This window comes from Pseudorca crassidens, chromosome X (genome assembly GCF_039906515.1).
Source record: "Pseudorca crassidens isolate mPseCra1 chromosome X, mPseCra1.hap1, whole genome shotgun sequence".
Classification (NCBI taxonomy): domain Eukaryota; kingdom Metazoa; phylum Chordata; class Mammalia; order Artiodactyla; family Delphinidae; genus Pseudorca; species Pseudorca crassidens.
In genome coordinates this window covers 56631215-56656590 of record NC_090317.1, presented here as the reverse complement: position 1 = coordinate 56656590, position 25376 = coordinate 56631215, and the positions used below count along the sequence as shown (strand labels likewise).

General features: G+C 42.3%; 2 pseudogenes; one reads left to right on the top strand and one right to left on the bottom strand.

Annotated features, from left to right (window-relative positions):
• Nucleotides 1–25376, top strand: part of LOC137216634 (uncharacterized) — a 65619-nt pseudogene that overhangs the window by 33348 nt on the left and 6895 nt on the right.
• On the bottom strand, nucleotides 17046–17509 carry LOC137216455 (ubiquitin-conjugating enzyme E2 D2-like; annotated as a pseudogene).

The following is a 25376-nucleotide window of genomic DNA, read 5'->3' as shown; positions in this document are numbered from 1 at the left end:
AAAAAGAATGGACCATTAGTGGCTCACCCCAAAACGATACACACAAAAACACAAACAACAACTAAGTTACAGTCACACAGACAGAAAATCAGAAGAGGTGTAGTCTAGAATTACCCTTTCACTCCCCAATGGAGGCCAAGCCCGGCTCTCGCAAATGAACCGGTTTCCAAATCGGGTAGAGTCCAACAACAATTCCCATCTCCAACAAGGTACCCCAACCAAACAAATTGGCTTGTCCCATAAAGGAAAATCCAGTCTGTGGAGGGAATATATTCCTGGTGTGCACACTGGAGCGACTTACTCCTCAGGTGGCTCACTTCCCGCAAGGGAAGCAGCCCAAATGGAGTGGAGAGAATTACAAGCCTGCACAAGCTGAAGTGACTCACCCAATGACACCAAATGTGAACTGCAGCTCCAGACATTTCTCGGCTCCAAACAGCCTCATGCCATGGGTGACCTGCGCCTGTCGGGGACAGTCCCTCCAAGATCCCAGGAGCGAAATGGACTCCAATATTTGCTGGGGCTCAGGGAACTTGATGCCCCAGGCTGGGGTTGACCTGCCACGGACACGAACTCCTGGCTGGCTGGCCAAAATTTTTAATGCACATTCGTGTCCCCAACACACAGTGAGGCCAAACAAACTGAAACATCAGTTTGAAGCAGAGAAAGGTTTATTGCAAGGCCATGCAAGGAGACGAGGTGGCTCATGCCCTGAAAAGCCTTGAGCTCCCCAAAAGCTTTAGGCAAAGCATTTTTAAAGGCCAGGAAGGGGGGGGGGGCGTCACAGGGTACGTGATCAGCTTGTTAACGATTATCTGATTGGCTGATGGTGAGGCAGCAGCGTGGTGTCACAGGGGTTAACCTTGTCAGTCCTTAGGCACCAGGAGGCCTGGGGCTGTGTGCTGATAGTCATCAAGTAGTTCTTCCATTTGGTGTGTGTGTGGAGGGGGTGGTCATAGCTGCAAAACACCTCAGGAAATTTGCATCAAATACTATTATCTAGGTACTTCAGAGAGGAGCTAAAGCAGAGGATATGGGGGAAGGCCCCATAGGGTCTTGCTCGGTTACAGTCCGCCATCTTCTTGGTCTGCTGGCTTTCCGAATAATGTTGCTATTCCTTGCCTCAACACCTCATCTCCCTAGTTTGGACTCCGTAACATATTGTTGACTTAAAAAATATTCACAACCTAAAAGTTGAGAGCTATGTTTTATTAGGTGGGAATTTTTAGGACTTCAAGCCTGGGAGGCAGCATCTCAAGTAACCCTGAGAAAACTGCTCTGAGGGGGCAAGGGGGGGGGCGAGCCAGGATGTATAGGAGTTTTGCAACAAAAGGCAGGTAGTAGGAACATCAAAAGATTTCTGTTAATTAAAGAAATTAATTAATTTCTTAATTAAAGAAAACTATACACCTGTCTGTGTATGGGAAGATGCAAGAGTCTGGGCTCACTGAAATTATTCCTTTGATATGCACCTCAGTTATATGGTGCCCTGTGTTTTATATCTTGAGTTCCCTCAGGGCTCACATTGGAGGGCTGCAATTGCTGATGACTGTGACATCCTTTGTTTACTGATATGGCAGGAAATATTCAATTTCTCAATATCCTCCTGTATCATGAATGCCATGAATTGGAAAATAATTTATTTACTTTATTTGCTTGTTCATAGAATTTATAGTTGCTCTGTTGGAACTGTTCATCTTCAATATCTAATTTTAGAAAGCAAACCTCATGTATGATCTAGATAAAAGTAATCTAGCTATTGAAAGATTCAACTATTACTTTAATCCAACTTAAAATAGCACTGATGCTCATGGTCCCTTTTTTTGTTTATCTTGAGGACAAAACTGATAGCTCAAGTAATTGAACTTAGAAATCCTTAAGAATGCTCGAAGAGCAGAGCTGGGGAATTGTAGCTGTGGCATTTTTGTTTGTTTTGTTCTCATGGTGAATAACTCCCTTTTGCATTGTTAAAAGGAGTCTTTCATTTCTTAATGTTAGTTGTTATTCTTTCACCCAAATAATATACCTTAGCAGACCAATGCTTTATTGATTTTTATTTTTTTAGGCCTCACAGCATGTGGGATCTTAGTTCCCGAACCAGGGATCTAACCCCCACCCCCTGCAGTGGAAGCTCAGAGTCTTAACCACTGGACCACCAGGGAAGTCCAGACCAATGTGTTCTTTAATTGCTAATTGAAAACAAAGAAAACCAGTCATTGAAATGACTTCTGGCAGTCACTTATTAGTATTCTAGCATTATGAGGAAACTAGTGCTAATTCATTTTTAAAAGACAGCACATTTCCCCCTTCATTTTTCTTGTTAGAGAAATCTCTAAGAGATGAGAGAGCTTTCCTAGTGTCATCAGGACCATTGTATAAATGCTAATAACTCCACTTTTAGCCTGTATGCCAATGACTTTCAAAACTATATGCCCAGCTCAAGATTTTTTCCTAGACCCCATACCCAATAATCTGATTGATAGAGGAGTCATCTAAATGCCTCACATAAAAATCAATTCATTCAACATATCCAACTCAACTGAACTCTTGATCTACCCTCCGCAAACCTGCTACTGTGTTGTGTCACTTTTTTAGGAAAAGGCAGCATTCTCCTGGTTGACCAGTTCAGAAACTTGGAATTAATTCAAAATCAGTGCATTTCAAACTTTTGGTCTCAGGATTCTTTTACACTCTTAAAGATTATTAATGAACCTGTGGGCACTGGGGAATAATTTTTCCTCTATCCTTCTGGATTCTTGGTTGATACCATCCTGTAATAAAAAGACAGATTAACAGCAGAAACATAAATTTAAAAGCATACTTCTGGGAGTCCCACAAAGATATGAGACTAAAGGCAGCCAGGCAATTGAGGCTTATATACCATCCTGAGTAAGGGGAAGTGGGTAGTGGTCTGGGGCTTCAAAGGAGAGGAAGGCAATTCACAGGAAGTTGAGAAGAGTAAATGTTTGGTAAATAAATATTTGCCCTGCCATGTAGATAACTTTCTCAGATATAAAAAGTTATCTCTTGTAGTAGCACTTTTCCTGGTACAAGCTCCCTTTTCTGATTTCTTTTAGGCAGTTAAGGGGGAGGTAAAAACTTTTCTTGACTCTGGTGGGTCTTGATTGCCTTCAGCTCCACATGGTAAAGTGGCATATTTGGAGTGTTACATTCTGCTAAAATTCAATCCCAAACAGATTTTATTTAAGTGGTTCATATGTATTGATATTTACATATTAAAAATTAAAGCAGAAATTTCAAAACTATTTTTCCAAAAATAACAATAAACACTTTACATGTTAAATAACCTATTTTTAAAGGTTTTATCATAATTTTATTATTTTTCTTTTTTTATTTTAATTGAAACATAAACGATTTACAATATTATATTAGTTTCAGGTGTACAACATAGTGATTCAATATGTTTATAGATTGTACTCCATTTAGAGTTATTACAAAATAATGACTGTTTTCCCTGTGCTGTACAATATATCCTTGTTGTTTATTTATTTTATACCTGGTAGTTTGTATCTCTTAATCCCATACTTCTCTCTAGCCCATTCCCCCTTCCCTCTCCATACTAGTAACCACTAGTTTGTTCTCATATAAGTGATAACATAGAACATTTGTGTTTTTCTGTCTGACCTACTGTACCTTAGATGCTGCCATGAAACCAATATCCTAATCTTTTATATTTGAAAAATCTTTCCTGTCTGTCCTGTCTTCTGCATCCTTATTAACACTGCTTTCATTTAGACCCTAATCATCTCTCATCTGGATTCTCAAAATACGTTCTGATCTGGTCTCTGTATTTAACCTGTCTCTTGCAATTTGTTTTCTATTCTGTCCTTAGAATGATTTTTCTAACATGCAAATCTGAACTTATCATTCTTCAGTTCAAATTATTGAATTGTTCTTTATCACTCATAAGATCAAGTGTAATTGTCTTTAGGTAGGCTATAAGACCACCCACATTCAGGCCTCTTCCTGCCTCTCCAATAATTTGTGGTGTAGTCATATTGAATATGAACAAAAAGTTATTTCTTGTGTTAGACTTGCGCGGTCTCCTAGGAGTTTCGACTCGCCCAGGAAACAACAAGAGTCGGAAGTCGATGCAAAACGCAAGAGGTTTATTGAAGGCCGGTGCACCGGGGTTCCTTGGTCCTCATGCAGGAGGTCGAAGAAGAAACCCTTTTGGGCGCGAATATGTCAGTTTTATAGGTTCCCACTTCCCCGTATGTAAATTATAGATTTGGTTGTGTTCTCCTGCTGATTGGTCCCGGCTTAGGCTCGGACCAGAGAGGGAACTTGTCCCCAGCTGCCTGATTGGTCTTTGACAGACACCTTTTTTACATTTTGTTATCTCCCTCCTTCTCCCCAGCTGCCTGATTGGTCTTTGACAGACACCTTTTTTACATTTTGTTATCTCCCTCCTTCTCGGAAGGGGGCCGGACATCCTGGAAATTCACCCATTGTCTAAGAAGCCCCTATTGTCTGGAGAGTTCTTAATCATTAGCTGGAACAATGTCCCTCGAGTCCCACATTCCCCCCTTTTTCTTGTGACTATTGATTCCAATCATGGAATCTCAACCTTCTGTTCGTAAACTTTGGTACTGTTGTCTTAACATTAGAACTTGTACAGTACTGATACGTTCTCTAATAAATGCTATCAAGCGATTTAGAACACATGGTCCAAAAGTTAAAATCAACAATAAAACAATAAGAGGTCCCAACAGAGTAGAGATTAAGGTGGTAAACCAGGGGGACTTATCAAACCATGATTGAAACCATCCTTTTTCGTTTTCTCTCTCCTTTTGCCTTTTATCTAAGCGTTCCCTTAGTTTATCCATGGTTTTGGTAATGGTTCCTGAATGATCAATATAAAAGCAACATTCTTCTTTTAGAGCGGCGCATAATCCCCCTTCTTTAAGAAACAGCAAATCTAGGCCTCTTCTATTCTGCAACACCATTTCTGAAAGTGAGGTGAGTGATTCCTTTAGTTGAGTTATGGAACTTTCTAATGCTCGAAGGTCGATGTCTACAGCCTGTCTTAAACTTGCATAATACTGGGGTTGTTGTATGAGGGCTGTGGTTCCTGTTCCTATCCCGGCAGATATTCCTAGTCCTAGAAGGACAGCCAATGTGAGGGTTACAGGCTCTCTCTTCCTTCTCGTTTTTCCCTCGTATTCATCTAAGAAGGACGAATCTGAATGATAGATAAGTCTAGGAACTAATTGCACTAGCACACAAAAATCAGCTGAATTGTTGAGAACCTCTAGAGAGACACAAGGGGTTAGCCCCGTGTTACATGCCCACCATCCATCTTGGGGAGGTACAAGATATCCCGAGCCTGAAGGGAGGCTGAAATCATGACAAAGGTGTCGATGGGACTGGGGAGGTGTTCCTATACAAGTACCATTTCCAGAAACCGAAGACAAGAGTTAATTTACTGTTCCCTTTCTGTTTCCATCGACAATGGTCCGGGGAGCTGACATTAGTATAATTAGAACTATATCCTATAGCATCATAATAAGGGGGAGGGGCAGCATAACAGAGCCAACATGATTTTGTAGCCTCCGGGTTTGTAGCATTAAGGACCGTAAAGGCTGCCTGCACCAAAGAAAGCATCCTATCCTGAGGAGCCCCAGGCTTAACTGTGGGTTCTTTGGATCCAGAGGTTTCATTAGTCTCATTCTTTGTTGACGTAGTTGGAGGGGCCGGGGGAAGCAAAGGGGGGCCAAGTACGGGATTTGGGCCTATTGATATAGGAGCAGGAGTCTCAATCTTTAGCTTAAGGGTCATTAATATTCCCAAATCATATCCATTCTTGTAAAATCTAATGCCCCATGAGTGGCCATTTACCCATTTTTTATCTCTTTTTCCAGGATTACTAAAGGAAATTTTGAGGGGGTGGCACCATCCTGAACATTCGGGGGCGACGGGTCGGGGACCCCTATAAGAAGTATGAGTGTAGTTGGCTGTTACTGTAATAAAATCCCAAGTTGAGGTGGGTCTCCAATAAGTATCTCCTGTGGTTTCACATCCCCAGTTTTGGCAATATAAATTTTCAGTTCCCCCACATTTATAATTCAGGGATCGGGGGCGATGGAACCCCGGGCATACATAGAAGGAGAGGGTTCTGAGCCAACTTCTTCGGACCTGGTTTTTACAACCCTCTCCGGAGTAATCAGCTTTAGTTAGAAGTTGGGACGGAGCATTATGCTGATCATAATAACTCTCTAGATCCCAATAGGGAGCTCCTATGGCCAGTTTACAGACATCAGGAAAAAGGTCTGGCCACCAGGTCCAGGGAGGGGCAGTATGGCTAATGGACCAGGTTATATCTCCAGTTTGAGAAATTACCTGCCAAGTTAGACGTTGGGGCAGGTGAGGGCTAAAATCACTTACAGTCAGTAAAGGCAGTAAAACCAAAATTATAAGTCTTAGGTTCGTAGAAGCTTGAGTTTGAGCGGGTTGTCGGTTCTTTGGGCCTGCCATCCTGATGATGCCGCCGCTGGTGCAGCTTTCACGTGTGAAGCATGGATCCAGGCAGCGATGCCGTCCACTTTTATGGCCGTTGGGGTGGTTAGGAGGACGGTGTATGGTCCTTTCCATCGAGGTTCCAACGTCTGGGTTCGATGCCGACGGACGTATACGGAGTCTCCGACTTGGAAAGGATGAGTTTCTCCCAGTGTTCCCGGTTGGTAGGCCTCGGCGAGTTGGGACCATATCTCCTTTTGGACCAGTTGGAGTCCCAATAGCCTAGCATACAAGTCAGTGTTATTTTGACAGTCTGGTTTTATTTCTTCTCCTAAGGTGAGAAGGGGAGGTGGGGCCCCGTATAGCACCTCAAAAGGAGTAAGATGGTACCGGGAAGGTGTATTCCTAACCCGGAACAGGGCTAAAGGAAGGAGCACCGTCCAATCTGTACCGCCAGTCTCCAAGGACAATTTGGTTAGGGTCTCTTTTAGAGTTCTATTCATTCTTTCTACCTGACCTGAACTCTGGGGTCTATATGCACAATGTAATTTCCAATCAGTCCCCAAATATCTGGCCACATCCTGACTTACCTGGGCGACGAAGGCTGGACCATTATCAGACCCTATTACCTTTGGTGCTCCAAATCGAGGAAAAATTTCTTCTAAAATCTTCTTGGCTACTACAGCAGCTGTTTCTTTCTTTGTTGGGAAAGCCTCTATCCATCCTGAAAAAGTGTCTACAAAAACTAAAAGGTATTTATTACCGTACCTTCCAGGACGCACTTCGGTAAAGTCCACCTCCCAGTAAGTTCCTGGGCGGTCCCCCCTGAGTCTCTTTCCAGTTTCAAGTTTCCCTTTGTGAGCATTTACCTGTTGACATGGGACGCATTCCTGCACAATTTGTTCAGCTAATTTTGTCATTCCAGGGGTTTCGTACCCAGCTTTTTGTAACAAGGCTACCATCTTTTTAGTCCCCAAATGTGTCCATCTGTGCATCTGTTGTAACATGGATTCTGCTTGCTGAGAGGACAAAGTTCCTTTTGTTGTGGCCGGGATGATTTCTTCGTCGCGGCCTGGTTTTTCAGGAACTTTATCTGACAGTCCTAGAATGACTTCTCCCGATGCTATTTCTCGGGCCACTTGGTCAGCCATATTATTTCCCCTAATTATTGGGGTATTTCCTTTTTGATGTCCAGGGCAGTGGATGATACTGACTTTAGTAGGAAGCATAAGTGCAGTCAACAAAGCCATGATTTCGTCTTTGTTTTTAATTTCTTTGCCACCTGAAGTTAGTAGCCCTCTCTGTTGGTAAATGGCACCGTGGATATGAGCGGTAGCAAACGCATATCTACTGTCTGTGTAGATGTTTACTTTTTTATTCTCTGCCATCTCTAATGCCCTCGTCAGGGCAATTAATTCAGCTCGTTGGGCTGAGGTCCCTTGTGGTAGCGCCGCTGCCCATATGACTTGTTTTCCGTCTACCACGGCTGCCCCAGTTCGACGCTTACCTTCCTCCAGGAAACTGCTCCCATCCGTGAACCAGGTGAAATCAGCATCAGGGAGGGGCAGGTCCATCAGATCTGGCCTACTGCCGTGTGCTGCGGCCAGTACTTCCTGACAATCATGTATGATGGTGGAGCCTTCCAAGTCAGGATCAGGTAGCAAGGTGGTTGGATTGAGTCCTGTGGCTGGAGCAAACTTGATGCGATCTGAGTTTAGCAACAGGGTTTGGTAATGGGTCATCCTGGCATTAGTTAGCCACCTATCCGGTGGTTGACGGACTACATTTTCCAGGGCATGAGGAGCTGTTATCGTTAGATTTTGTCCTAAAGTTAGTTTGTCAGCATCTTTGACTAGAACAGCCACTGCAGCGATTATCTTTAAACAGGTGGGCCATCCTGATGCCACAGGGTCCAATTTTTTTGACAAATAAGCAACTGGGCGATTCCAGGGACCCAATTTCTGAGTCAATACTCCTTTTGCAATGCCCTTATTTTCGGCCACATATAAATGAAAAGGTTTGGTTACATCTGGCAGTCCTAGGGCTGGAGCTGAAAGTAAAGCTCGTTTGATTTGGTCAAAAGCCCGTTGTTCCTTATCGCCCCAAACGAAAGGAGTGCTGTTTTTGGTTAGGGGGTACAATGGGGCTGCCAGCTCAGCAAACCCTGGAATCCATAGCCTACAGAATCCGGCCGTCCCCAAAAATTCTCTAACCTGCCTGGCGTTTTTGGGAGCCGGAATTTGGGCCACCGTATCCTTTCTGCTCTCCGTGAGCCATCTTTGCCCCCCTTTTAATAGATACCCCAGGTAACTGACCTGTTGTTGGCATATTTGTGCTTTCTTGGCTGAGGCTCTATATCCCAGGGTTCCAAGTTCCGTTAACAGTTTTTCAGTACCCTTGATACAATCTTCTTGGGTCTCAGCAGCTAATAAAATATCATCAACGTATTGGAGTAATGTTACCTGGGGATTTGATTCTCTATATAATGCCAAATCCTGATGGAGGGCTTCATCAAAGATGGTCGGGGAGTTCTTAAATCCCTGAGGTAGCCGTGTCCATGTCAGCTGACCAGACATTCCCGATGTTGGATCTTTCCATTTGAAGGCAAAGTAGGGTTGGCTCAGGGGAGAGAGTCTTAAACAAAAAAAAGCATCTTTAAGGTCCAAAACAGTATACCACGTATGTTGAGGTGGAAGAGTGCTCAGGAGGTTGTAAGGGTTTGGAACTGTGGGGTGGAGGTCTGCCACCCGTTTGTTTACCTCTCGTAGATCCTGCACCGGCCGATAATCATTTGTTCCTGGTTTCTTTACCGGCAGGAGAGGGGTGTTCCATGCTGATTGACATCTTATTAAGATGCCCAAGTCTAGTAGCCTCTGTATATGGGGACGGATACCGTCTTTGGCTTCTCTACTCATGGGGTATTGACGGACCGTTATTGGGGTGGCAGTTGCCTTGAGTTCCACTAGCACCGGGGGCCGATTTTTGGCCATCCCCATTCCGGCAGTTTCTGCCCAGGCTTGAGGGAACCGAGTTACCCAATCTGTAACATTAACTCGTGAGGATGAAGGCTGCTCGTATAATTTATATTCATCTTCTAATTTCATAGTCAATATTTGAAGTAACCTTCCTTTATTATCAGTTATGGTGGGACCTTCTGGCTGAAAGTGGATTTGAGCCCCTACTTTGGAGAGTAAATCTCTTCCCAGCAAAGGATAGGGGCATTCCGGAATAATCAAAAATGAATGGGTTACTCGTCCAATCCCAAGATCTACTGTCCTTCGTGTGGTCCATGAATATTGTTTATTCCCAGTGGCTCCTTGTACCCATGACCTTTTAGCTGAGATAGGACCTTTTGAGTGGAGAAGGACGGAGTGCTGGGCTCCGGTATCTACCAAAAATTGAACAGGTTCCCCCTCCACTTTAAGAGTTACCCGGGGCTCGGGGAGAGGGTTCGAGCCCTGACTTTCCTAGTCTTCTTCTTCCAAGGTTAAGATTTTGTTTCTGGTTGGCCTTCCTCCATTCTTTTTCTTAGGGCATTCTCTCGCCCAATGCCCTTTTTCTTTACAGTAGGCACATTGGTCCTTGTCTAATGGTCGCCTTCTGTCTGCCGTTCGCCCTTCCTGCCCATTTCTATCCCCTATATTTCTTCCTCCAACCACAGTGGCCAGTATCTTACTTAAATTCCTCTCTTGTCTGTTATCTCGTCTTCTTTCACGGGCTGCCTGCTCTTTCTGCTTTCTTTCTTCCTTCTCTTCCTCTGTTTCTCTTTTGTTATATACTTTATCTGCCTCTTTTACTAACTCCTGAAGCGAAAATCCCTGCAAGCCATCTAGCCTCTGTAATTTCTTCCTAATATCAGGGGCCGCTTGATCAATGAAAGCCATTGCTACAGTAGCCCTATGTTCCTCCGAAGTTGGATCATAAGGGGTAAAGCGTCTAAAGGCTTCCATTAAACGTTCCAGGAACACAGTTGGCGATTCCTGGGGCCCCTGAGTTACTTCCCTTACCTTAGCCAAATTAGTGGGCCGTCTGGCCGCTCCATGGAGACCCGCCACCAGAGCCTGGCGATACATTTTCAGGCGCTCCCTACCTTCCAGGGCATTGAAATCCCAGTTTGGCCTGACGAGTGGGAAACCAACATCAATCTCATTAGGCAGCTGGGTAGGTTGCCCATTGGCGCCTAATACATTTTTTCTGGCTTCTAAAAGAACCCGTTGCCTCTCCTCAGTCGTTAGGAGAGTCTGAAGCAGCTGCTGACAATCATCCCATGTGGGCTGGTGGGAGAAAACAAGAGATTCTATTAAAGCGGTAAGGGCCTGTGGATTTTCGGAAAAAGTTGGGTTATGCATTTTCCAATTATAAAGATCTGCAGAGGAAAAGGGCCAATATTGGAGAGGTCTATTCCCTTGGCCGTCGGGGGAGCCATACTCTCTAAGAGGTAGGGCAGTGGAGTCCGGGGAGATAGCCCTCCGGCTCCTAGTGCCCGCTGAGGGACCCCTTTCTTCTTCCATCATGGATGGTTCCCTTTGTGCCGAGGGCAGTGGAGCTGGGGGTCCTCTAGGTGGTAGGGGATTTGGGGCCAGAGGATAAGGGGGTGGGGAATCCAAAAGAAGCAAATCAGACTGCGGGTCAGGATAAATCGCCTTCGGTGGATCCGGGGCGTCAGGTAGCTTTTCCGTTTTGGGGTTTTTCTTTAAGGCTAATATCTCCGACGCTGCTGATGTGTGCGCGGACGTACCTGTTGAGGAAACAAAGGGCCGGACCCACGGAGGTGGGGAGAGAATTAAATCTTCCCAGACCAAGACATATGGTACTTGGTCTGGGTGTCCGTGGGGATCTATATTAAATATTTTAGACTTCAGCAGCTTAATCTTGTCTAATAAAAAGGATCCTTCGGGGGGCCATCCTATCTGAAATGTTGGCCATTCAGAGGCACACAAAGTCTGCCACTTTCCTTTCTTCACCTCTACCGAAAAATTATGGGCTCTGGCCCGAACTTCGGTCCAATGGCTTAGGGTAAGGGAAAGAGGAGTCGTCACAGTTTGTCCCATTGTCGTCCGTCAGAGAAGAAGAATAGACCACAATACAGAAACAGTTAAAACTCCATGAAACACATATACGCATGGGCCACCGCGAGCTCGCTTCAAAACCGAAACTTCTTCAGATGGCAGTTATCACCAAGGGAACTGCCGAAACCGAGTGAAGGGGAGACAGAGTTTGCCTCTCCTTCCAGATGAGCCACCAGGGCGTCCCCTAGGGCTCATGGACGCCGGCTATTAGCACGTCTGCCTAGCCAGAGGTCCGATACAGATTCCATAATAAGCCGATTCTTACGGCTTTCCTCCGATAATGGCCCACAAAGAACAAGGGACAAACAGACAATCAAGCTCGAGCTTACCTGGTACCTCCAACTCCCGATGTTCTTGTGGTCCGGGGCGAGTGGAATCCCGGACGAGCCCCCAAATGTTAGACCTGCGCGGTCTCCTAGGAGTTTCGACTCGCCCAGGAAACAACAAGAGTCGGAAGTCGATGCAAAACGCAAGAGGTTTATTGAAGACCGGTGCACCGGGGTTCCTTGGTCCTCATGCAGGAGGTCGAAGAAGAAACCCTTTTGGGCGCGAATATGTCAGTTTTATAGGTTCCCACTTCCCCGTATGTAAATTATAGATTTGGTTGTGTTCTCCTGCTGATTGGTCCCGGCTTAGGCTCGGACCAGAGAGGGAACTTGTCCCCAGCTGCCTGATTGGTCTTTGACAGACACCTTTTTTACATTTTGTTATCTCCCTCCTTCTCCCCAGCTGCCTGATTGGTCTTTGACAGACACCTTTTTTACATTTTGTTATCTCCCTCCTTCTCCCCAGCTGCCTGATTGGTCTTTGACAGACACCTTTTTTACATTTTGTTATCTCCCTCCTTCTCGGAAGGGGGCCGGACATCCTGGAAATTCACCCATTGTCTAAGAAGCCCCTATTGTCTGGAGAGTTCTTAATCATTAGCTGGAACAATGTCCCTCGAGTCCCACACTTGTTTACCATATACTTTGTAATGCTTTTATATCTTTGTGCTATGTTCCTTCTATCCATGATGCCCTTTTTGTCCCTTATCTACCTGTGAAATCCTACTCATCTGTCAAGGTTCAAAGGAGGTATAATTACCTAACAACGTACTCCCTTCCCATCTCCATGCCAGAATTGGGTAGTTTTTGGTATCTCCAGCTGAATAGGACCAAAGGAGCCATGTATTAACACTTCACAAAATGCTCATCAAATAAGACACACTCAATGAACATTTAATTTTCTTTCTGTAGTGTGGAAATCCCTGCTTCTTTTTGGTCCCTTACTAGAAACACTAAATGCTTCATTCACACAGTTATCTAAGGTAAATTTTAGGGGGAGGAGGGAAAAAGTTAATGTAATATAGTATTTTGTAAATGCTATCTTAATACAGTTTTGAAGTCATGCCTAAAATCTCTCAGTTGCCTTTTGCAAGCAGTTTACTAAGCTCCCACACCAACAGGGACAGCCCTTAGGCCTATGAACCTGGGAAATTTTTCAGGTAACCCAATCCACAGGGAACTTGGGAAACCTACCTCACCCCATCCCCCCCTTGCTCTACATATGTTGCCCCTTGTTCCTTGTCCTCTGTCTCTGGGTGCAACTCCCTGTGTGGCAGCCTTGTCTAGTTTGCAACTGTAAGTAACAAAGAGTTCTGCCTTTCAACTATCTAAGATTAATTTGTTCTATCCCACCATCAAGAACCTTTAAATTTTATAAAATAGTAATGTAATCTGTAGTCTAAATTCTTAGAATAATCTTGTTGAAGAACTTCCAAACATAACTTGAGTTACATGTTCACAGATTTAGCAAAGAAATGCTACTTCCTTTAATAAATGGTGATAGATAAAGAGAACTCAGAATGATATTTTAAGTGGAAAGCAATATTTCTTTAAGAGCTCACTCAGAAATTTTCAAAACAATTTAAACATTTATTGCATTCATTATTTGATGAATCCAAGAGTGCACTTAATTCCCACCTTTTATGCAATCTGTAATGAGGCTGAATAGCTCAAATTCTCTTATCTGCAAAGCTATGAAGTATTTAATCTATGCCTATAACCATAAATGGGTTTGAATATTGCCAGTAAAGTTAATCAAAACATTTTTATGTAAAAAATAAAATCACTTGGGGAAGAGGTATGCTGGTAACTAAGTCAAAATACGTTAAATCTTAGCAATCTGCATTAGTACAGAATCTCACCCTCTTTTGTTAACAAATAATAATTCAAGTGGTGCAGTGAACTACATGGTCTATTAAAGAGTGCTCATTTCTCACCTGCTTAAAAATCATTTTTAATGATTGCAAATGCAGATTACTGGGCCCTCCTATAGGTGAGATTCAGGAATTTGCATTTTTAACAAGGCTTCAAATTGATTTTTTTTGTACTCTAAAGCTTGTGTGTATTTCTAAAAAATAGCCAGAGGGGGATACTTCGTGTGACCAACATCCTTGTGAATGCACCCTTTCATGAATTCCCAAATTCCCAATTAAACTTACAGATTCTCTTAGCCCATGCCTTCTCCCCCAGCCATCCTAAGAATATCAGAAGTACAGACTTGACCTGTGAAATCATCTTGCTGGCAGCCCAGCACAAGCTTATCCTAAAAGGATAAATATAATGAAGTGAAATAATAAATACAACTCCAATTATTGAATGTGTATTCAACGGTACAGGTTAAGTGTTTTTCACATATCATCTTATTCTTAAAACTAGGAAGTGTTATAGACAATATTCCTATTTAGTATTTGAAGAAACTAAGGTTCGAGCCTCCCTGGTGGCTCCCAACCACTGTTGGGAGTCCGCCTGCCGATGCAGGGAACACGGGTTCGTGTCCTGGTCCGGGAAGATTCCACATGCCGCGGAGCGGCTGGGCCCGTGGGCCATGGCTGCTGGGCCTGTGCATCTGGAGCCTGTGCTCTGTGGCAGGAGAGGCCACAACAGTGAGGGGCCCGTGTACCGCCAAAAACTAAAAATAAAATTAAAATAAAAAGAAACTAAGGTTCATAGGGGTTAGGTAACATATTTAGAGTCACACAATTAGATATTGTCACACAATTAGATATTGGTGGAGCCTGGATAAGAACACAGGTTTTTGCTCCGAGCTCCCATTCTTTCTCCACACTATCTCTGATCATAAAAAATTTAAATCAATAATTAGGGAAGAAAAGATAAAAGAAAAAATGTCCCCATGTCACCAAATCCTCAATTTCTTTCATGATACAGTAGTGACTGGCTGTACATGGCTATTCCAATATAATTAATTTAATATTTTAATTTAAAATTAATGAAAATTGAATAAAAATCCAGTTGCCTGATCACACTAAACTTCAAGTGGTCAATAGCTACAGCGGCTAGTGTCTACTATATTGGATAGTACAGATATAGAACATTCCTATTTGGCATCACTGCCTGAATGTATAGGTAAAAGGAAATTTTATATTTGAGGTGTTAGTACTTTTGATAAATATTTTTGACTTATTTTGATAAATATTTTTTTAAATGTTAAGCCATTAATATTTTCATGTTTTTACTTAAAATTTTAATCCCTCTCTGCCATTAAAAAGAGTGGATTATAGTATTTTTTAAAGGTTTTAAGTAATCTGCTTATTTCACTGGTTAGACATTCCTGAATGTACAAGTTCTAAAGGGAAAATTGGATCTTTTCCAGCACACACAAGTATTTTCATAAAATTAATTTTTACCTTTACAATCAGATACATCCAAGCAGTTAAGACTGCTGGGGTGCAATTCTCCGTGGTGTTTCTACACATCTTGTGACAGTATTTGTCCTAGACTACTCTTTCAAGGACATTTGTATAGCAAACAGCCTTGGAAGATAGAGGGTCTTCCAGGGTGGAGGATGGATTTGTTTCCTGAGCAGGTTAATAAAGATTGCATTTCCTTCTGGGGCAAAAGTTGGTCAGGTTTGGTAGAATTTCCCTTTCTAAGATTGGGGGTTTCCTTAGCTTGGGGTAACTTGGCTGTTACACAAACCCACTGTAGGTGCAGCACCCTCCTGGTCTGCTCCACATCTCCCTGTTGAGTGTTGTGGGGTAAGGGGAACTAATGTCATGTGAAGCTCATGCTGCCTGCTGGGCCCTAAGTCCTGTCTCTAACCCAAGAGTCTGTGTCATTCTGCCAGCCTCCATTGGCTCACATGTAGGCCTGTAAGCTGGGTAAAATCTTAGACCATACACAGTTCTTGAGAAACCATAAGACAAATGAGTGCTAATAGGTATGTCCTGAGAAGCAGCCTACAATCCAGAGTGGGAGAGTGACAACAAAGATAGGGATTGAAGGAGTGGGAGGTGGAGAAGACTGGGAATAAAACTCATCATTTTATTTTGTAACAACTCCAAATCCATTTAATTTTGCCAGTTAAATATGGACCTCAAAATAGAGGATGTTACCGAACCAAACTTGGGGCTGTTCTCCTGCTTGCAGTAAAGCCAGTCTACTGACACCGGGTTGCAGAGAAGGAAAGTGCAGTCTTTATTTTAAGGCTCCAGACAAGGGGTCTAGGGTAGCTAATGCTCAAAAAACCTGATCTCCCCAGTAGGTTTCAGGGAAGCATTTTTAAAAGCAAGATGAAGGAGGGGAGTCGCAGGATGTATGATCAGCACACAATTGTCTGATTTGTTGATGGTGAGGTAACAGGGTGGTGTCACAGAGGTTAACATCAATCCTCAGGCTCCATTAGGTCTGCGTCTACATGCTCATGGTCATCAAGTAGTTAACTTCCTCCATTTGGTGGGGGTTTAGCATCTGTAAATCAACTCAGTGTCTGCCTCAGATACTGTTATCTATGTATTTCAGGGAGGAACTAAGGATTCCATGACTGTCATGGCTGATTTACTGTTTAAATTGTTACCAGTTCACCTGGCCCAACTGCTACTTTTGTCACTACATGGTCACATCCTTTCAATCATTAATTCTTGAGTCAGGCTTTTGTGACTCAGGGGAGCCCTGAGAAACTATGGCTTTTCTGCAGACAAGAGGCAGGCAGAGGACCTGGAGCGTGGGTCTTGCCCAGTTACAAGGATATTGGTTAATACTAATCTTGTTCAAAATCAACACCCAAAGTTTCTTCAGAATAAAGTGGACACCTGACTAGCTTTGTAATCTTCATTGTTTGTCCTCACCGTTGTCAGTTCTAAAAGACTCACATTAAAAATTATCTCTCTGGTTGGTGGAACTGCTCTCCTTATCCTAAAGCCACCACCTCCTTGTTCTTGCTTTCCTAATGCTAAATCAATAACGAAAACTTAGTTAAAACTGGTCTCACACTCACCCAAACCCCCAACCTTACCCCCACTCACCAATCCCTCCTCCACCCTTGTTTCCACCTGCAGACTTGCTCCACCACCTCCACACACCCTGATACATAGGAGGTGTTACCACATATGCCCAGAGGATGGGGAGCCCTCCTTTCATAGAAAGCTGACAAAAGATAACCAATTAAACTGCCAGCTTTAATAAGGTGATGGGATTATCATTTATTTTTAAATTACATGGCGTATTTATTAGTCCATTCCCGAGCAATTCTGTCATACTTCCTCCTATCCTTTGTGTAGATCTTAGCAATTTCTGGAACCAAAGAATCATCTGCGTTGGTGTCGCACAACAGGGAGTAAGTGGATAACAATACTTTGGAAATTGTCAGTGCTGGTGATCACTCAGATCTAAGGATGTCCAGGCAGATGTTTCTGTTTCTTTTAATGTTTGGATGGTAAATTCGGGTGGTGAATGCGATCTTGGGTGGTTTGAATGGGTAATTGGAGGGAAACTGGACCTTTAGGAAGAAGACTCCTCCCTGGTAGGGGCTGTCATTGGGCCCCATTATGGTCGCATGCCAGTGGAACATGTCATCCCCCACTAGCCCTGCTGAGCTCTGGGCGGGGGTGGGGTGGGGGTGGGGTGGGGGTCGCGGGACAGGTCGAGGAGCTCCTTGTGGATGCACTTTAAGGCCATCATCTGTGACACGTGGCCAATCCTTGGCGCTGGGCCTGGCGACAGGTAGAAGGCGATGGTGGTGATCATGGGGTGGGAGGAATGGTGACAGACGGCGCAGGTAGATGGGTGGACTGAAGGCCGGCTGCAGCGTCGAGGGGGGCGTCGTGGGAGGCGGATGGTGGCGGAGAGTGGGAGAATGGGACTGAGGAGGGAGTCGGGCGCTCCACCATACCTGATGCGCCACTGGACGCTAGTAGCTCGTGGCCACCGCTTCCTCCTCGGCGCTCTCCTGAGCTGGAGGCCACGCAGCCTGGAGGCCGCACCGCCCCAAGACACAGCCGCCTGGAGACATTGCTAGTGCCGCCGCCTGGGGGGGACCCGCTCAGTGAGGTCACAGGGGCCACGCTGATGAGGCTGCGTGGTGTCTCCCAGGGCGGGTGCCTCAGGGAGTGAGGTAGGTGGGGTGGGGTGGGCAGGGTTTACGTTAGAGGGGGGAGGGGCGGGGAAGTGAAGGAGGAAGGGACCAGGTAGGGGGGCGTGGAAGGGGGCGGAGGCATGGAGGGGGATCGGGGGTACAGGGGTCTGGGGAGGGATTGGGGGGTGGAGGGGCCGGGGCTCACCCAGCGCCGGGGCTCTGGGCTGGCAAGTTGAGCCACACCCACTGTCCACCAATGAGAGTTACCTGAATAAATAAGAGCGGTTCAAGGAATTCCTCTCCAACAATAATACAGATAACACAATCAATAACACAGATTCAGCATCCCTTAACATTTTACCCCATCAGCTTTATATTAATTAATTCTCTGTCTTTCTGTCTCTATCTCTGTCTCTGTCTCTCTCTCTCATATATATATGTATGCACACACACACACACACATATACACATACACTTCTGAGTGAGTTACATACATCCTGGCCTTTACTTACAGATACTTCTTTGTGTATTTCCTAAGAGAGACATTCTTTTATATGATCAACTTTAGCAAATTTAACATCGTTACAATACTTTTATAACTTTTTTTTAAAATTGAAGTTTAGTTGATTTACAACATCATGCTAGTTTCATGTGTACAACATAGCTACTCAACATTTTTACAGATTACACTCCATTAACTTTTTAAAGTAATGTTTCATAACGTTTTGGTAAATTCATTTTTTATGAAGAAATAAAGCCTTCAAAAATTCATTGTGGGGCTAAAACTTCTTTAGTTTTTGAAAAACTTCTGACAGGAAAAGGAGGAAGGAAGGAAACCAGTACTCTATCTGGTATATATAATCATTAACTTTAACATCTATAAAAGACTTTAATATCCATATTCCAGTTATGTCAATTGACATGTAGTGTCCTTAAAACTTATTTTAAACCCCTCCAGTACAGAATCCAACCTAGGATCCAAGTATATTGCATTTAGCTGTTGTCTCTTTTTAGTCTCCTTGAGTCTGGAACATTGCTACAGCCTTTCTGTCTTTTATGATACTGACACATTTGAAGAATTGCCGGGGGTGGGGGGTGGGTGGGGGGGTGGCGGGGAACACACCTTTCCCTAGTCACACTTCCCAGTCTTAAAACTGTAACTTCAGTAAACCCAGATAATATGGGAGAGAGGAGGAGGAAAAAGGGAAAGAATGACTGCTCATATTTGTATTTTGAATGCTGCAGTAAAGTTGTTTAAATACTTTATGATGTGTGTTACATTAGGATGCATTCTCTATTGCTTTTTGTAAGATGAATGAACTTATCTCACCCACAGGAAGTTTGTATTCTCCAATCCTCTTTGAAAAGATGAGAAACTGACAAGTCTTTTGTTGACAATGATTACATTTCCAAGAAACTAAGAAAGAAATACAAGGCCATGTTGTATGGATTAGTTGATTCTGATTGTAGATTAAGATGTATCTACATATTTATCTGTAAATGTATATATATATATATATATATATATATTAATCTGAAATTAGAATCAATTTATGTGTGTGTGTATTCTCACCATTGACAGAAATGTTATTTGAGTAAAATTGTTAAAATTGTTAAAATTGTTTACAGACTTATTGTAAACAGAAATGTTATTTGAGTAAAATTGTTAAAATTGTTTACAGACTTACACCTTCTTTTTTAGTTTCCTATGGTGTTATAACAAAATTACACAAACTGGCTTAAAACAACAGGAATTTATTTTCTTATGGATCTGGAGGCAAGAAGTCTGAAATCCTGGTGTCAGCAGAGCTCTTTCTCTCTTGAAACCTCTAGGGCAGAACCCATCCTCACCTCCTCCTTGCTTCAGTGGTCCCAGCAATCCTTGTTGTCCCTTGGTTTGTGGCTGCATCACTCCAATCTCTGCCTCAGTCTTCATGTGGACTTCTTCCCTCTGTGTGTTTTTGTGGTTGTCCAACTCTTTTTCTCCTTATAAGGACACCAATCTTTGGATTTAATGCCCACCCAAATCTAGTATAATCTCATTTAACTTCATTACACCTACAGATACTCTATTTCCAAGCAAGATCATATTCTGAGTTCCACGTAGGCATGGATTTTGGGAGGATACTGTTCAACCTAGTACAGTATGCTCTCTACCCCCCAAAATTCACATCTTTCTCACACAAGAATACAAAATACAAAATATACTCATCCCATCCCAACATCCCCAACAGTCTTAAACCATTCTGGCATTAACTCTAAAATCTCATCTAAATATCAAGTCAAAAATTCCAAATCTCATTTAAGCACACTAAATCAGGTATGTGTGAGACTCTGGGTATGATTCACCTTGGGACAAAATTCCTCATCATCTGTGGACCTGTGAAACAGAAAACAAGTTATCTGTTTGCAAATACAATGATAGTACAAGCAAAGGATAGACATTCCCATTATGAAAGGGAGAAATTGGAAGGAATAAATAAGTCAGTAGTCTCAAGCAAATCTGAAACCCAGAAGGGAAGAGTCCACTAGTTTTTGTAGCCTGAAAAATAAACTTCTTTTACCAAATCTACCCTTTGGGCCCAAGGAGGCCCTGCCAAGCCCTGCCAGGCCCTGCCTCTGTTCCTGTCTCTAGCTTCTCTGCCTCTGCACCCATGACTCTGCCCTGATAGTCATTCTTTTTCTTGAAGAAGAGCTCATGTGTGAATACTTCTATCAGTCTGTTTCTACCAGTAGAACCTCTGAAATCTGATAGCCTTTCTGCATTTCATCCTGTCTCTGGCTCCTTCAGTCACAGCTTGCAGTGTTCCTTCTGATATAACGTTCTCAAAAATCTTGTCAGTTCTTCCATGTATGTCAAGGGGATCCATGCCATTACAGAACTGGATAACCCACATCTATTCCTGGCTTCTACTGAGATGGTTGACTGGATTGGATCCATGAGTCACAGGCATAATTTCTTCAGGAAAAGTTTGTGCAGTCACACACTTAGCCCAGAAAATGCTAACTGGGCATGCTAAGAATTTTCCAAATAATCAAGTCTGGTTCCTTTTTGCTTAACAGTTCTGTTCTCAGTTTATCTCATTCTTCTCACACTTTATTGTAAGCAAGGAACAAGGAGAAAGCAGACTGTACATTCCACACTTTGCTTGGAAATCTCAGCTATATGTCTCAGAACTTACTTAGAAGTTTTATCTTCCCACTAACAGCAGAGCACAATTAAGCCAAGTTTTTCGCCACATTAAAATGAAGATTGCCTTTCCTCCAGTGTCCGATAACACGCTCCTCACTTCCTTCTGAAATCTCACCAGAAACTCATTTAACACCATATTCGAATCAACATTCTGTTCATGGTGATATATGTATTCTCTAAGATAATAGAAATTCTCTTTACCATATTCTTCATTTCCTTCTGAACTCTCACCAGAATCACCTTTAACATCCATATTTCTACCAATGTTCTCTTCAACACAATTTAAGCATTTTTTATTATGTGCCTCAAAATTCTTCCAGCTTCTACTTATTACCCAATTCCAAAGCCACTTCCACAATTTCATTATTGTTACAGTAGCACCTCATTTCCCAGTACCAAAAGTTCTATCAGTCAGGGAGTCAGGGTTCTCCAGAGAAAGAAAAACAGAATAGTATATATATTATAGAATTGTGTATATATATATATATATATATATATATATATATATATATATATATATATATATATATAATTGTATGTATACAATTAATTCTGTTTTTCAGGAGAACCCTGACTAATACAGATTTTGGTACCCAGAGTGGTTCTAGAGAGACAGAATTTTAAAGATGAGTTTTTTTAAATTGGGTTCTGGGGTTTCTGGAAACGGCTCTCTAATCTGATTATATTTAAATGTGCTAATGACTCTTTCTAGTAGTAAAGAGAACACTCATGGACCATGGCATAATCTGACAATATAGATACACAAAATGTCACCGTTAGATACTCCTAATCAACCACTTACAAGAAGTAAGGATCTGAGTGACTGTGTATATGATACTTTGGAACACTTTTGACAAGCTAACTAGTGAAGTGATATTGGCTAGTTGCTCCTAATGTTGCTGGACAAAGTAGGGAAAGAAAAAGATGAGTGCATGGATTTGAATTCCCAACTCAAGCACTGCATAAATGACCTGAAAATTTCTATGTGTACCATGAAGGAAACCCTTATTTCCTATAGCTGCTGGAACGAGATTGCTGAAAATCAAACCAAGAATCTCATCCTCCTACTGTCTGAATTACAATGCAAATTGAATTCTCAGCCTTGTAGGATGTTTAGAGTTAATGTGAAGACATTGATTGGGAAGAAATGGGATACTAAAAGTTGGATTTGGGACTTGTGGGAGACCCTGATGAACTTGGAGACATTGAGCTCCTACATTCTGATGAGTTTTCTTTTCCTGTGGAAGAGGCTTCTCTTATGCATTGACTCAGCAACATGGACTTCATCAAGGCTGACTTGGTTACAGCCACCACTGAGTATCCAATGCCAGCATCAGTAACCAACAATGAGTCTCCAGTATGGCACCATTCCCCAGCGTGATTAATTAACTACTGGTGGCAGGTTGGTTACATTGGACCCCTTTCATCATGGAAAGGGCATCATTTTGTTCTTACTGGAACAGACACTTACCCTGAATATGGATTTTCCTTCCCTACTCATAATGCCTCTTCCAAAACTGCTATCCACCGACTTACAGAATGTCTTCCACTGTCATGGTATTATACACAGCATTGTTTCTTGTTTCTTTTTTTATAAATTTATTTTTGGCTGCATTGGGTCTTGGTTGCTGCGCACGGGCTTTCTCTAGTTGTGGAGAGCAGGGGCTACTCTGCGTTGCGGTGCGTAGGCTTCTCATTGTGGTGTCTTCTCTTGTTGCCTAGAGCAACAAGAGAAGCCTAGAGCATGGACTCTAGGCACGTGGGCTTCTGTAGTTGTGGCTTATGGGCTCTAGAGTGCAGGCTCAGTAGTTGTGGCGCACGGGCTTAGTTGCTCCGCGGCATGTGGGATATTCCTGGACCAGAACTCAAACCCGTGTCCCCTACATTGGCAGGCAGATTCTTAACCACTGTGCCACCAGGGAAATCCCACAGCATTGTTTCTGATCAAGAAAGTCACTTCACAACAAATGAAGTGTAGTAATAGGCCCGTGGAACTCACTGGTGTTACCATGTCCTTTACCATCCTGAAGCTGCTGGCTTGATACAATGGTGGAATGGCCTTTTAAAGACTCAGTTACAGTGCCAACTAGGTGCCAATACTTTGAAGTACTGGGCAGTATTCTCCAGAAGGCTGTGTATGCTCTGAATCAGCATCAAAAATATGGTGTTGTTTCTCCAATAGCTGGGATTCACAGGTCCAGGAATCAAGGAGTGGAAGTAGGAATGGCACCACTCACTGTGATCCCTTAGTGACACACTAGCAAAATTTTGCTTCCTTTTCTCCAGGACCTTATGTTCTTCTGTCCTAGAGGTTTTTGCTCTGAAGGGAAAAATGCTTCTACTAGTAGAGACAACAATGATTCCATTAAACTGGAATTTAAGACAACTGCCTGACCACTTTAGGCTCCTCATGCCACTGAATCAACAGCAAAGAAGGGAATTACTGTGCTGCTGGAGGTGATGGATCCCAACTACCAAGAAGAAATTGAACTACTCCATAATAGAGGCAAGGAAGAGTGTGTCTGAAATACAGGAGATCTCTTAGGGTGTCTATTATTATTACCATGCCCTTAATATATTATTATTACCATGCCCTTAATATATTAAGGTCAATGGAAAACCACAGCAACCTAGTCCAGACAGGACTATTAATGGCACCAATCTTTTAGGATGAAGGTTTGGGTCACTCTACCAGGTAAAGAACCAGGACCAGTTAAGGTGCTTGGAGAAGGCCATGGGAATACAGAATGGCTAGTAGATGAAGGTAGTTATACTTACCATGTGGCCAGTTACATAACCTGGAAGAGTAACTGTTGTGAGTATTTCTCCTTATTTTGTCATGAATGTGTGTGTGTGTGTGTGTGTGTGTGTGTGTGTGTGTGTATGTACACCCCCCACATCCATGACTATATATATAAAATATACATATATATTTATAATTATATATATATAAAAAACTTACATTATTGACTGTGAATTTTATTTACTTAAAGGCAACTGATTTTGGATGTCATACAAAACAGCCATCACAGCAATACCTAGATTAGTGTCTGATTATATAACTCAGTGCTATAGCCAAGCCATATTAACACATAAAACTAGCCATCACAACTTCTAATGCAGTATTTTCCACTTTTAACTAGTTAAATTTGTAGAGAGATAGATGTTTTACCTATTACAAACTCAAAAATTTATTTTCCAGTTTCATAAATGCTAAACATAAATCATAATGGAAACTTATGGAAGTGACTCATATGCATTTTACACCTTGGCATTGAGACTAATCTCCTGATGTGTGTGTGTGTCTGTGTGTGTGTATGTGTGTGTGAGAGAGAGAGAGAGTGATGAAAGATGTTAATAGTTACAATGTAATCAAACCAAAGGTACATATATTTCTTCCTTTTGTAACATTTACAATTCATTTTTAGAATTTTCTTTCTATTTCACTTCCACTTATGTGAGAAGAAAGATTAATTTCATAAAGAAAGCAACAAGCAAACAAACAAAAACCAAGCTGAGTTGAGATACTATTGGGTCTTACCCAATAAGGTCTGATACTAAAGAAAGTAAAATAAGTTTCTCTTTATTAACTTTAAGATGAAATATTATACATTGTGAGTTGTGCTCATATTGAAAGAATATACTATATAGGTCAATTTTACCATACTCATGCTTCTAGTAGAAGTAAAGTTAGGTATACTTACCTGAAGGCAGAATTGATCCATGTGAAATATACTCATTGGTCATAATACATTTCTATTTTAGAATTTACAGGGCAGTCATATCCATATTAAATTGATTGGCTCTGAACTTTTAAAATGACTGTAAGCTCATTTCATACAATTACATAGATTAATTTTCCCAAGCTTCTCATTTCAATCATGCACCAAAGGCGTTGTACATATAAGTATATAGTAGTAGGCTTAAAACCTATGAAACATAAGCCCAACACTAAAGAAAACAGGTCTTAGATAAGCATGGCTTTACTATTTAAAATTTTCATTCTTTCAAGTTATTCTTGATCATTTTCATTAGGTGTGTTGCCCTGTGATCTTGTGAAGTACAAAGTGACTAATGGCTCATATTTTCCAGCTTGATGGACTTTCCTTGTGGTATTGAAATTGAGAATAGATGTATGTATCTAGCAGAATCTAAGAATGTAGCATGTTATGGAATTAACAAAGAGAATAAAGATAGAACTAGTAATGAATCTCTAGTTTAATCATTCAAGCTTGCACTCATATAGTGCCAAAAATGTATGTTTAGCCTTTTTCCCT